This window comes from Thermobia domestica, chromosome 13 (genome assembly GCF_964235325.1).
Source record: "Thermobia domestica chromosome 13, izTheDome1.hap1.1, whole genome shotgun sequence".
NCBI classification, from domain to species: domain Eukaryota; kingdom Metazoa; phylum Arthropoda; class Insecta; order Zygentoma; family Lepismatidae; genus Thermobia; species Thermobia domestica.
The window spans coordinates 164,167,116-164,180,390 of NC_137466.1; positions in this window are offsets into that span (position 1 = coordinate 164,167,116).

Genomic DNA, 13,275 nt, shown 5'->3' on the forward strand with positions numbered 1-13,275 from the left:
AACGTGACTTTTGACCTGATCATGTGATACAGTCTGGTCCTTATAGCAAACCGATAGGCCGTTTACCATATTTCGTAACTTAGTTCAACGATTCAAAACTTATATGTAATAACCATAAAATTCCGGTCTTCTGTAAATTCTTGGAGGTGGAATTCCCAACATTTGTTTGTAAGTGAATGAGATATTCGTATTGTGTATCAAAAGTCCTATATTTCAAATACAGTGAAATTATGTTCATCGGTTCAAAAGAAACATGTAGTAATAAGTAATTGTTAAAGTCATTCTTTCTTCATTATGAACAGATGGAATTTACAAAATTCTTACTTGAGAAGTAAGTATTCATATTCCTTGTATAAAAAGTCTTTATACTCCAAATTTCTGTCTTTAATGCCCAAAGGTTAACAAGAATCCTAATAAATTAAGCATTTCTCCACCCTGCCAGCGGAGCATTCAAAATTCATACAAATGAATATGACATTTCTATTATCTCCACATACAAAATTGTGTTCGTCTATGTCCGTCGGTACAAACGAAAATTGTAATACTAGATAAATTTATTCTCTGTCTTCGGATTGAAATATCGTAAATTCGTGTAGTTAAAGCGGTATCCTGTTGTGTGTATGTAAAGTTTTATATACAAAATTTCGTGCCTTGATGTGAAGAAAGTAAAAAAGAAAGAGAATTCCTTCTTTTCCCCTGCACCACTACGTTAAATTAACCTGCTTCGTTTTAGAAGTGAAATTTACAAAATTCATGCAAGTAAATGAAATATCCATTTTCTGTTTCAAAAACACCTTTATATGATATTTTGTGCATAACGTTGAATGACTCACGAGGAAACCGATTCAAGTGTGACCGAAATTGTGGACAAGTTTATACGCAATCGAAGTTGTTTTGTGAACAATGAATTCCATTAGAGGGAAAAACTCTCGATCTCAACCGTTCCGGAGATATAGAGGGGTAAGGGGAAAGCTGGTGCTCTGAAAGTTTGTAGATTTTCGGCTTGTTGCGAGTGAATATGTTTGAAAATTGCATTTAAACGTGAAGAAAGATGCATCAGAGCGAATGAAAATTGTGTTGAATGTTGAGGTGAGTGGCGTAGCTTTTACCCGGTGCCGGAAAAATTAGTGCTTATGAGAAATAACGCCATTGACACGAAAAACAAAATTGCATGATATTACTTACTAATATATCATGTCTTTAGTACGTAGAGAAAGAGAAAGTTATATGAAAATGTATTAATTATATAGCCAAAGGAACAGAGACGTTATTATGTGAACAAAAATACAATGTCATATTCTGTGCAAAAGCGCTATAGAAGAACAAATCAAATAATATGAAACATAAACACAGACTGTTACAAACGTCCACCCTTTTTTTATATTTTTCATCCTATTTCACCTAATTATGCTTTTATTCGATCAAGAAACCTATACAAAGGCACCTTACACGCCTATTTCAAGCAACAATTGAACTCAGTTATTTTCGCCTTCCCCTCCAAAATGTTCTTCCCCTAGAATTTTTATGGACTCTTCGGTTTTGTAACTCTCATGTTTAATGCAATGTATTAGTAAAGTTTCGTGAATGAAGGAATTCTTCATTTTTAAAAGTCTATTTTACTTGTACTATTGCTACATATTCAAAAGTTAGCAAAATATTGGAGCAGCAGCCTTCTTCTCTATATCTCCGAAACGGTTGAGATCGAGGGTTTTCCCCTCGAATGGGTTTAATTGTATACAAAAACACTTCGTTTGCGCATCAACTCGTCCACAATTTCGTGTCACACTTGAATCGGTTTCCTCGTCAGAAAATTATACACGTATATCTTATCTAATAGACTATAAATAAAATAAAGTTTCTTTGTGTGTTTGTCTGTCTGTCTGTGTGCGGCTTGGGGACCAGATGAGTGGACCGAGAGTTACCAAATTTTGGTCAGGAGTATTTGGCCCAGGCCCTAGATCAAGACGAAGCCCTTTTTTCAAATTTCAAACCAGGGAGGTCTCAGGTGGGGATGTTTATTGAAACCGGCTTGGGAACCAGACAAATTGACCGAAAGTTACCAAATTTTAGTCACGAATACCTTGGTCCAGGCTCCAAACCAGAGTTAAACGTTTTTGTCAAAATTCGAACCAGGGTAGTCTCAGGGGGTCGTTTATCGGGACATGTAAAAGTAGTAGAAAATGACCGATGTTAGTATCGAATTCATAGTGTTCGCGGTCGCTGGAATCAATGGTGAAACTCCGATTGCATTATCTTCCAAATTCACGCTATCCGGCTCCGGGATCACCGGGGGGAGGGGGGAGATACCGAGACACATAAAAGTAATCCAAAATGACCGATATTAGTGTCAAATCCATAGTTTTCGCGGTAGCTGAAATCAATGGTAACACTTTCATTAGCGATGACTTGCAAATTTAGTTACAATTGTATGCGGGCCGGGAGTCAGCGGGGAGGGGGGGGTCCGAGACATGTAAAAAAACAGCATAAAATGACCGATATTACTATCAAATCCATAGTTTTCGCGGTCGCTGAGCAATGGTGATACTCCCACAGGCGTTGACTTGCAAATACAGCCCCCGTGTGAAGCATAGATATGTTCAACTAGTATATAATAGTTAAAATTCTTCTTTCTTCGGCTCTTCGGGTTGAAATCTTCAAACATTTGTGGAAGTAAATTCAGGTATTTGTTTCTTTATTAACTTAAGTTTAAGGTCCCTTTTCAGCAGGAGACTATGAGATGTGGGGTTACATTTTAAGATTGAATCCAAACCACCGTGCTGCTTTCAAATTTCAATGTTCTCTTACCGAGAATTGAAACCGGGACTATGTACACTAGCCACTTGACCAACAGGGAGACTCAATATTTGTATTCGGTGTCCCAAAATTTTCTATATATTAAGGGTCGTGCCTTTACGTTCAACGATTGTTTTCCTTTTATATTCATCCCACCCCTTCAGCGTGATTTTACAGAATTCATACAAGTGGATGAGATATTAATATGCAGGGCCGGGCGTGCACCCCCTCCGTTGTGAATATACACTATCTAAAGTGAGAAGCTAGCAGTGAAAATTGCAATACTTTCGGAAAATTTAATGTCATGTTTCCGTTTCGGGCTTAAAAGAAAGCAGAGCTTTGCAAAAATAATAGTTTTAAGTCAATTCCTCTCACACACAACAGATGTCTATATGCATTTACAACATTTAAATTTGATTCAAATGTACTAGTAGTTATTGGTGCACCCCCCACCAGAAAATCCTGGATCCGACCCTGTTAATATGAAACCCAATTTTATTTCCAATTATTAAGAGAAAACTAAACCTCCTCCCTCCCTTGTTCGTCGAACGATTTTGGCTTTTCCTTTCTTCTGAGTGGAACTTCTGACATTAATGTGCTGGTCTACTACTGTAAATCGAAAAGCCCCACACGGTAGGTTTCGTGCCTATACGTCATCTGTTCGAGAAATATCCTGCCCTCTAGCAGTGTACGCTATATTGAAACCAAGAAGCTATATTGAAACCATCCTGTGTACCAAGAAGCTCACATATACCAAATTGCATGCCGTTATGTTCAATAGTTGAAAACCAACATAGTAATAATTGTAGAAATTCCCATCTAATAATTAATTTTTCCCCATACTCCCATACTCGTTACACATTTTGCGTCACAGACTTAGACGAGTTCCATGGAGTCAGCATAATGGTAGCATTTAAGATAGTCGCAAGGAAGAATGCACTTTCCAGTGGTGAAAAAATTTGGTTAATCGGTCTTCTTTGAGGGATCATTTCGAACATTTTTTTTTTTTTTGTTCTTTCTAATATCTATGTAAGATAAAGTATCATTTATACTATACTAGGGTGGCCAATGAGTCGACCGCGGTCTACTAGGCGACCGATAAGTCGTGGAAGATAGCCCGCGGTGGCCTGTATCATACTGTCTGCATGAATCACTATTATTTTACGATTCTCTCTAGCGGAGTAATAAACATACAAGACCACCACCCGTGATTTCTGAAATGACAAGTAGCTCTAAGATTGGTCACCCTTTATATATTCAGTATATAAACAAGGGAAATAGGGAACCTTATCTTCTTCCATTATCTTAGTATGACCTATTTTTCCGGTAGTTAGCTCCTCTAAAAACTCACAGGTCTCGAAAGCCAAGTAGTAGTATAAGTCCTATTGCTATTATTACAATTAAAAATATCAATATCCAAAAGTGCCTAAAGTTCTTTTTTTTTTTTCACTTGGTTAGATATACTCACCTCAGGTAAGTAGACAGAAACAAATGGAAAAGGAAGGGAAATGAAGGTCTTGAAAGTAAAACGAAGAGAAATTTACCAGTCTTCAGAAGATGCCGTCTACAATGCAGTGAACAGAGTAGGTCGGTAGATCATACTGAGTCGGTGGGTCGCAGTGGGTCATGGTGGGTGGTGGGTCGCAGTGGGTGGTGGGAAAATTAATCCATCTTTATTGGTATAGTCATACATGTTGTAATAGATCATATTTTACCTGATGTTTATTTAAATAATTAATATTTTTCTGGCCAGAGTATGAACTTCTTTATTAACAATTAAAATATTTTGTAACAGTTTCCATAACGTAACGTTATCTTCCTCAGACGTTAATATGTATGTTCATATTAATGTAGGCAATAGAGACATCATAATATTAAATCATTGACGTACTATTTCAATTGTTGTTCATTATATAATTTTAAATTTTTAATATAACAATAAAATATTGTTATAATTTACCGTTTCATTTTTAAAAAAAATTATATTATGATATATTAGTAGAAACAGTTATAATATGAGGGGGGCGCGGTGGCTCAGTGGTAGAGCGTTCACCTCTGGTGCTTGGGATTCCGGGTTCGATCCCAGCCTCCGCTAAGTGAACTTTGTGGTGGACAAACACCGTGCTCGTGGGTTTTCTCGGGGTTCTCCCGTTTCCTCCCACTTTCTTCATTCCACCCTTTCACTCATCTCTCATCATCACCGTCTCCTTTAGCCTAACCGGCATAACCGTGGGACGTAAAACTTAAGGATTTCATTTCATTTACAGTTATAATACAAATTGGCGCTAATTTCGAAAAAGAAATTTCTGGAAGAAAATTTCCCTTTTTATATACGTTTTGAGTACCCATTTAAAAGCCTGTCTAATTCTAAAGACAATGACGTATATACCTATATATATATATATATATATATATATATATATATATATATATATATATATATATAGATAGATAGATAGATAGATAGATAGATAGATAGATAGGGTGTCTCAAAATAACACCGACAACGTTTGGGAGGTGATTACTGACACCAAGATAAGACAAAAGTATAGACCAAGCTGGGTCCACAAATGCTTCCTTTCGGAATTATAGGCTGCTGAAAACACGAAAAAATGAATTTTAAAAGTCCATAGCTCCAAAACTATGGGACCTACGGTAGTCGGTTCAAGACTTCATTGAGGAATTAGTATATGTCCTATCCAAACATCCAAATTTTAAAATTCTGCGGTACTCACGCAACAATTTTTATAGAGGTAGTTGATGAACAGTCAGTTCCCCAGAAAACAGTTGGGGATAAACGAACAGTCAGAAAGTGAAACAGGAAAGGCATGGGGCGCGTCGAGTAATGTTCTCGCAGTGCTCCCAGGGCTGCCTTTTAAGGGGGCCAAACTTAGAAATTTTAAACCGGAATATGGGTCAAGTGATACGTCGTTGGATAAATCTTGAAACAGTAAACAGTGTTGTAGCAAAAGATTTTTCATATTTGTCACCGTTTTCAAAATGGCCGCCAAGACATGGTGCCTGTATCAGATAAAACGTCCAGTACAACTAGACCCCTAATATGAAAATAGTTGGAGATAAATGAACAGAATAAAACTCGTATAGGAAAGCACAGAGGGTATTTATCATTCCACGGCTCGAGTATAATGCTACGGAGAAAAATATTATTAAAGTATAATTGACATAATGCAAAAGAGGAAATGATATAAAATTATCTTTCCGATCTCTGTCAGTAAGTAGGTGAAGCGGGAATGAATGGTAAAATCTCAAATGAGAACCTCAGTTTTATTTGCAATAGATATGGTTTGTCTGAAACACTTGTGCACAAATGACTGGTACTATAATGAATAAACATAAAGTGAAATAAGGTGAATAAAAATAAGGTGACATTCAAGTTTAACAACATTTTACCCGACTCTTTGCCCCTGATAATTTAACGCATTGCGTGCAAGATTTTTGCGACATATCTGCATCAATATGTACCGTTTCGTTACTAAGGATCACAGCTGAAATTACCGTTGAAAGTTATTCGGAATGTAACTGTGGACATCTCAGTGAAACTCATATTCTATCACATGCAAGAAGACAGAAGGAAAAGAAGCGAACCAATATCATGCAGACGACTGTTGAACAAAACCAACGTTTGTAAACATTGTTCTAAAATTTCATTGTTCGACAAATTGGTTTCGCATTTCAGTTGATTCATTTTTGCATCAAACCATTGCCCACAATCAAAATGGAAGGTACCATTTAACAAGAATTTTACATACTTTATCCCATTACAGAGACATTTATCTCTTATAAAAACACATTTCAAATAACTTTGTTTCGTAGATACAATTTGCAAAAACTAAGGCTCTCATTTGCAACTTCACCGATCCTTCCCGCTTCACTCACTTACGGAGTGAGGTTGGAGCGATTATTTTCTACGAGTTAGATTTCTTTCTTTCCATTATGGCACTTTCACTCTAATCATCTTTTCGACTGTTGCAACATTCCCGAGCTATAGAATGATAAATACCCTCTGTGATTTCCTATTCGAATATTTGTTCTGGTGTTTTCATATTAGTGATACTGGACCTTTTACCTGATGCAGGTACCATGTCTTGGTGGTCATTTTGAAAACGGTGACCCATATGAACAATCTTTTGCAACAGCACTCTTTAGCTTTTAAAGATATGTCGAACGAGGTATCACTCACCTCATGTTTCCATTTACAATTTTGAAGTTGCGCCCTGGGCCCCCATGAAGGGTGGCCCTGGGAGTATCCGCGACAATATCAATAGATGTGCCACATGACATTTTCTATTTAAGATTTTGTTCGGTTCATTTATGTTCAACCGTTTTCATATTAGTGGTACTGCACGTTTTACTGTATCTGATAGAGGCAACATGTCTTGGCGGCCATTTTGAATACAGTGCCCGATATGAAAGATCTTTTGCCACAACGCTTTTTAGTTTTTCAAGATCTATCGAACGAGGTACCACTCACCCCTTGCTTCCATTTAAAATTAAAATTGGGCTCCGGGAACCCATACAGGGCGGACCTGGGTGGCACCGCGACCATATATATATATATATATATATATATATATATATATATATATATATATATATATATATATATAGGATATATATATATATATATATATATATATATATATATATATATATATATATAGACCTATATATATAATTCTATTTGCATCAGCAGTGGATTTTGTTTCAGGAGCGAGTAAGAAACATTTCCGTTGTACGTGCAATGCAAAAAATTATCACAAATTTATTTCATGAGGGGTTTGAGCCCGATAACCACCCCGTAAATACGCCACTGTACATAAATCAACTGTTCTCATATTATCTAACACAGCAACGAAACAAATTTTGTGTGAAGGCAATTTTAGCATCTATGAATATCAATATTCGAGACGAGACCGAGACTGACCTAAGTCTCGTCTCGATTTATAGAGGTCTGTCTCGGTCTCGGTATTTAAAAGTCCGTCTCGGTCTCGGTCTCGTCTCGGTATATAAAAGTCCGTCTCGGTCTCGGTCTCGTCTCGATAATTCGAGACGAGGGCACATGTTAGTTTCTTAGTGAACTCTTGACCCAATTACGGTAGGTCAAATAGTTTTGGAGCTATGGTCCTTTAAATTTAATTTTTTTCGTGTTTTCGGCGGTCTATAACTTCGAAAAGAAGCATTTGTGTACCCAGGTTGGTCTATACTTTTTAGTCTTATTTTGGTGTCAGAAATGACCTCCCAAACGTTGTGTCGGTGTTGTTTTGAAACACCCTATCTATCTATCTATCTATCTATCTATCTATCTATCTATCTATATATATATATATATATATATATATATATATATATATATATATATATATATATATATATATATATATATGCGGACAATAGTATTTTTTAAGGTGAACTATATTCGGATATCTGCAGCCGAGCCCGTTTCACAGGACGCAAAACTTAACAGAAATGATTATTTGGAGGTACAAAGGGTGTTCAAAAAGTTTTGCACAGTGGTCTCTATTTCTTTCATTTGTTGCAGGAGGAGAATGATTTTTTTTTGTGAACATACTTAAAACATTTAGCTATACACTGAGCCTACTCAATGTAGCCTCCATCCGCTGCGACGTATCTGGTCCAACATTCTTTCCATGATAAATGCACTTTGGTAAAATTCTAGGGATTGACATTTACACCATCGCTTGACACAGGAAATAAGACCTTTCTCACTATCAAATGTTTTACCGCGCAGGCACGCCTTCAGACGTCCAAAGAGGAAAAACCAGACGGAGCCAAGTCCGGACTGTAGGGTGGATGAGAAGCACTTTTCCAACCCATTTTCGTGATTTTCTCCTGCGTAGCAAGGTCTGTATGGGGTTTGGCATTGCCATGGTGTAGTCTGGTGAGCTTACCCTGAAGCTGTGGGTCTTGATGGCACGTTGCAGCTTGTCCAATGTCAAACAGTAACGGTCTTTGTTAATTGTGGAGCTTGCTCTTGGATGATTTGATTAATGGTCTCCTTAATCACATCACTTACTACCGTCGATGGTCTACCGCATCATGGATTGTCTAGTAGAGAGAAATCACCTTCTTTAAACCTCTGCAACCACCGCTGGATACTGCTGCGATCCAATGTGTCCTCCCCATAAACAGGGAGCAACTTCCTGTGAATCGATGTGGCAGAGTCATCGCCGGTCTTGAAGAGGAACTCCATCACCGACCGTTGTCGCAACCTGACATCTACTTCACGGTCCATTATGGCTCACCTGTAAATAAAAGAAAATACTTGTATATACCAACTTATAGCTAAATGTTCCAAGTATGTTCACAAAAAAATTCATTCTCCTCCTGGAACAAGTTAAAAAATTAGAGACCACTGTGCAAAACTTTTTGAACAAACTTTGTAATTTTTTTCAATTTTACCCGAACTTTCCCTTCTTTTCTACATCACGCACATATACTCATAATTCCATATGTGCTTATTTCATTCTGAAGAGAACAGCGTATGAATAGTACTGTACTGAAGCAGATTTTTACTCAACTGAGTCAAAATTGTCCTCTAGAAGTGTAAAAATTTAAGAGTTGAAGCTAATAAGGAAAAAAATTAATGTATATAATTGAGATTACCAGATATGAAAGAGATAGTAACTGACATTCTATTTGTTGCATTTTAACAATGTATTGTATAGCGTCTCTCACAGAGAGAGCTCAGCGTGAACCAAATGAAACTTATGAGCAAGACATCGATCTAGCGCAAGTCACTCAGAAAAGCGATCCTGGACTCTCTAGCCTGAACTTCATTGAGACTAGTGAGCGTAAGCCTATCAAGGTAGTGAGTCTGTGCCCAAGTGAACCTTAATTACAAAATGGCCAGATGAATGACGTATGAACCATTATATTCGGATAATTGGTACTGAAGTAGTAGCTACTTAACTGAAAGTCAACACTTTCGTTTAAAAAAGGCAAGAATCTAAAAGAGTTAACTGATTTTTTTTTTAAAAAAATAAAAAAAGTTTTTAAAAAAGAAAATCTCATTTACAGTTACCAATTTGCTTTCTTACAATATATTTTACGATGAAAGGACTTGCTATGTTATACTACATTTGATATTTGATAATTGTTCTAGAGTTCCGGTGGCGGTCGCCAATTTCAGAACTAAGGCAAATGAATGAAAAATGCCCAAGACCTAAACGACATTAGACCTAAACAGCGCAAGACCTAAAACTTATTTTGCGCCATAAGACCTAAACGGCATAACACCTTAAAGCCACAAGACCTAAAATTTATATCTAGTGCTTATATGTTAGGTCTTATGCCGTTTAGGTCTTATGAATGTTACCCTACGCAATACATTCCATCATATTCGGGGGTTTCCCGATCTCCTTGTTAATGCAGTTATTTTTCGTTTTCGTGTGTGTTATTACTCAAGTGAGAAAATAGAGATTGAAAAAATAGAGGTAGATCTCTAGTAATTTCCTTTATTAGTGAAGCATTTGGTGTCTTTGATTCAAACTATGGCATTAGAAAAGAAAAAAAGTCTGATTTGTAGGCCACATTTGCAATTAACATAAAGAGATTTTGTTTCATTTTTAGTGTAACTCTTTTTCCTTTGTTTTGTGTGTAATCATTCAAAAGTAGTGTTGGAAAATAGCTTTTTAAGCGAAGCATTTTCGATTTGTAATTAACTGATACACATTTTATTAGTTATATGCGCTAATACGCGAGTATGTACTACAAAAACGAAGGGAACATACGTAGTTGTGTTCCTTTTTGTTCCAGATCACAGTTAAATACAACTACAGAGAATTTGATAGCGCACAAACTAAGTTCGTTATTCATGACTCCGAAACTAACTATGATAACATTAAAGTTGGTTTAAAGGGACAAGTTTTGCCAATAGATGTCACTACGGTCTCCGTATCTCGGCAAGATGGCGGATAGTGTGTTGGACAGTATTAATGAGTCCCATATTTCAGGTAATTTTACAGTTAATACTAAATGTAGTAAATGTAAAAGAGTATTGAAAAACGGCATAAAGTGTGAAAGATGCAAGGAGTTCTTTCATTTTGGCAAGTGCAGTGCAGTTGACAAAAATTCCAATATTTTAAGCTGGTCTTGCATGTCGTGTAGTAGCTGCGAAAAAACAAATGACAATCAAGTTAGTGAGGTAGCAATTTCAGCTGAGTTTGTTTCAAATCTTCTTGAGGAACTACATTCATTACGTAAAGTTGTCGAACTCTTAGCGCAAGATATCCAGCAACTGCAACGCCAAGATCAATTTCAACAATTGGGTCAAGAATCGTTTAGTATAAGGCAAAATAGAAAGACCTGGAGCGACATCGTAAGGAGTACGGCCGAAGTCCCAAATGCTACTAGTGAATCTAATAACAGCGCGAGGATACCATCTTTTTCCAGTTGGAAATCACAATATAGTAGAAATACTAGCCCTCCGAAAATCATTTGTAGCCCTATCCACAACGCAAGTGCAAGAGCAAATTGCCAATGGAGTGTCAAAGCTGCACAAAGACACGACACTGTGTGCAACTCAAATACTAAGGGTAAACTACGGCATTTATTCCAAAGTTGGGCTTCCGCTTTCGCTACGTTTTTTCGTTGTTATCTCCTCTTCACACTTTGTGTAATTTGTTATTAGGTTCATTAATTCGTGCTCTTCACAAACTTTTAAAAAAATTTGCTCGTTATGAACGTATTGCTTCACAAATGTTAAAACTGTTAGTTCATTGCCCTTGTACATTCGCCATGTTCATAACATAAATGCTCGTTTCTTTCCCACAATGCAACTGTTTGGTTACCTTGCGCCAAGTAGTTCCCTCCGCTCGCTGTATAGTCCCATGTTTATAGCCGCATATATATAACAAATAAACAGATTTTTCGAGACTTTTATATATTATCAAGCACACAAACGATCAAATTATCTATATCTTTCCTGTAAATTTTAAAAATTTTGCTGGAAACGGACGCCCAACTTTGGAACTTAACCCTAAACTACTAGGTAATAAAGTGTCAGGTCTACAATACGATTATAATATTGAAACAAAAAACAGATTCAGTGAGTTAAGTGGCCAGTGTGATAGTGTAAAGCAAGTTAGCCTAGGAAATAGGACTATTCAAGTGCGACGTGTAGATCGTTTAAACCAGCAGGATCGACCAAGATTTCCGTCACAGGATTCAAGCAGTAAGTCATGTTTTGGTGTTGAAAATGGAAACTCAATTTCAGTAAATCGGGTAAAAAAAGTGCAAGGGAAGGTGTTCATTGTAGGAGATAGTCACGGTCGTGGTCTTGCTTCCAGATTAATGCAGGAGTGTGATGATATGAACGTAGTAGGTATTGTTAAGCCTGGTGCAAAACTAAATAACGTTGTAAATTCATGTGTGGACCAGAAATCATTCTCAGATACTGATACTGTTGTACTTATAGGAGGCACTAATGATGTGTCAAAAAATGAGTCTGAAGATGCTGTCCGTGTTTTGAAGACTACACTCAGCACTCTTACTCATACAAGTGTAATAGTGGTTAATCTGCCACACCGGCATGATCTATCGAAGAGTTCTTGTGTTAACTCAGAAGTACATAAAACAAATAGCATCATTAGTAAAGTTTGTAGTCGATTTAAAAATGTACAGGTATTAGATGTAAGTAGTCTTCCACGAGAATTTCATACCCATCATGGTTTACATTTGAATAATCTAGGAAAGCGTCATGTATGTGAAAATTTAAGTAATATGATTAAGGCTCAGAACAGGAACAGGGATCCCATTCCTCTTACTTTCCCCCGTACAGGTCTTAGCAATGATAATACAGTATCGTTAGCAGCCGGACAAAATAACGTAAAAAATATAACTTTTTTAGCACACCAGATGAAAAATCCGAACCCAAGATAGCTAATACAATAAGTATTTTTCATCAGAATGTACAAGGGATCCAGAATAAACTCGAATACTTTGATGTACTTTTAGATGATGATTTGAAAGAATGTAAGGTTATTTGTCTTGGTAAACATTGGCTAAATGATACACTTATTAAGGAGGTCAATTTTGAAAACTTTAATCTTATCACTAAATTCTCTCGTGTTTCACACGAACGTGGAGGTGTATGCATCTTTGTTCACAACAGTCTAAAAGCTTCTGAAATAGATATTACAAAATTCACCTGTGAATTTGACTTTGAAGCTGTAGCCATTAAATTACCAAGTGTTAACATTTGTATTATATGCATTTATAGGTCGCCATCCGGCATATTTACTGTTTTCTTAAAGAAACTCGAAAGTCTTTTGCACTTCATACGAAAGGACTTTGAAAAAATGATCATCTGTGGTGATATTAATGTAAATTGGATAGTGGAAGCAAAAAAGAAATCCGATCTACGAGATCTGCTGAATGTGTACAATCTCCAAGCGCTAGTGGATGTACCGACACGTCATAATAAAAGTGCGCTAGATCAGT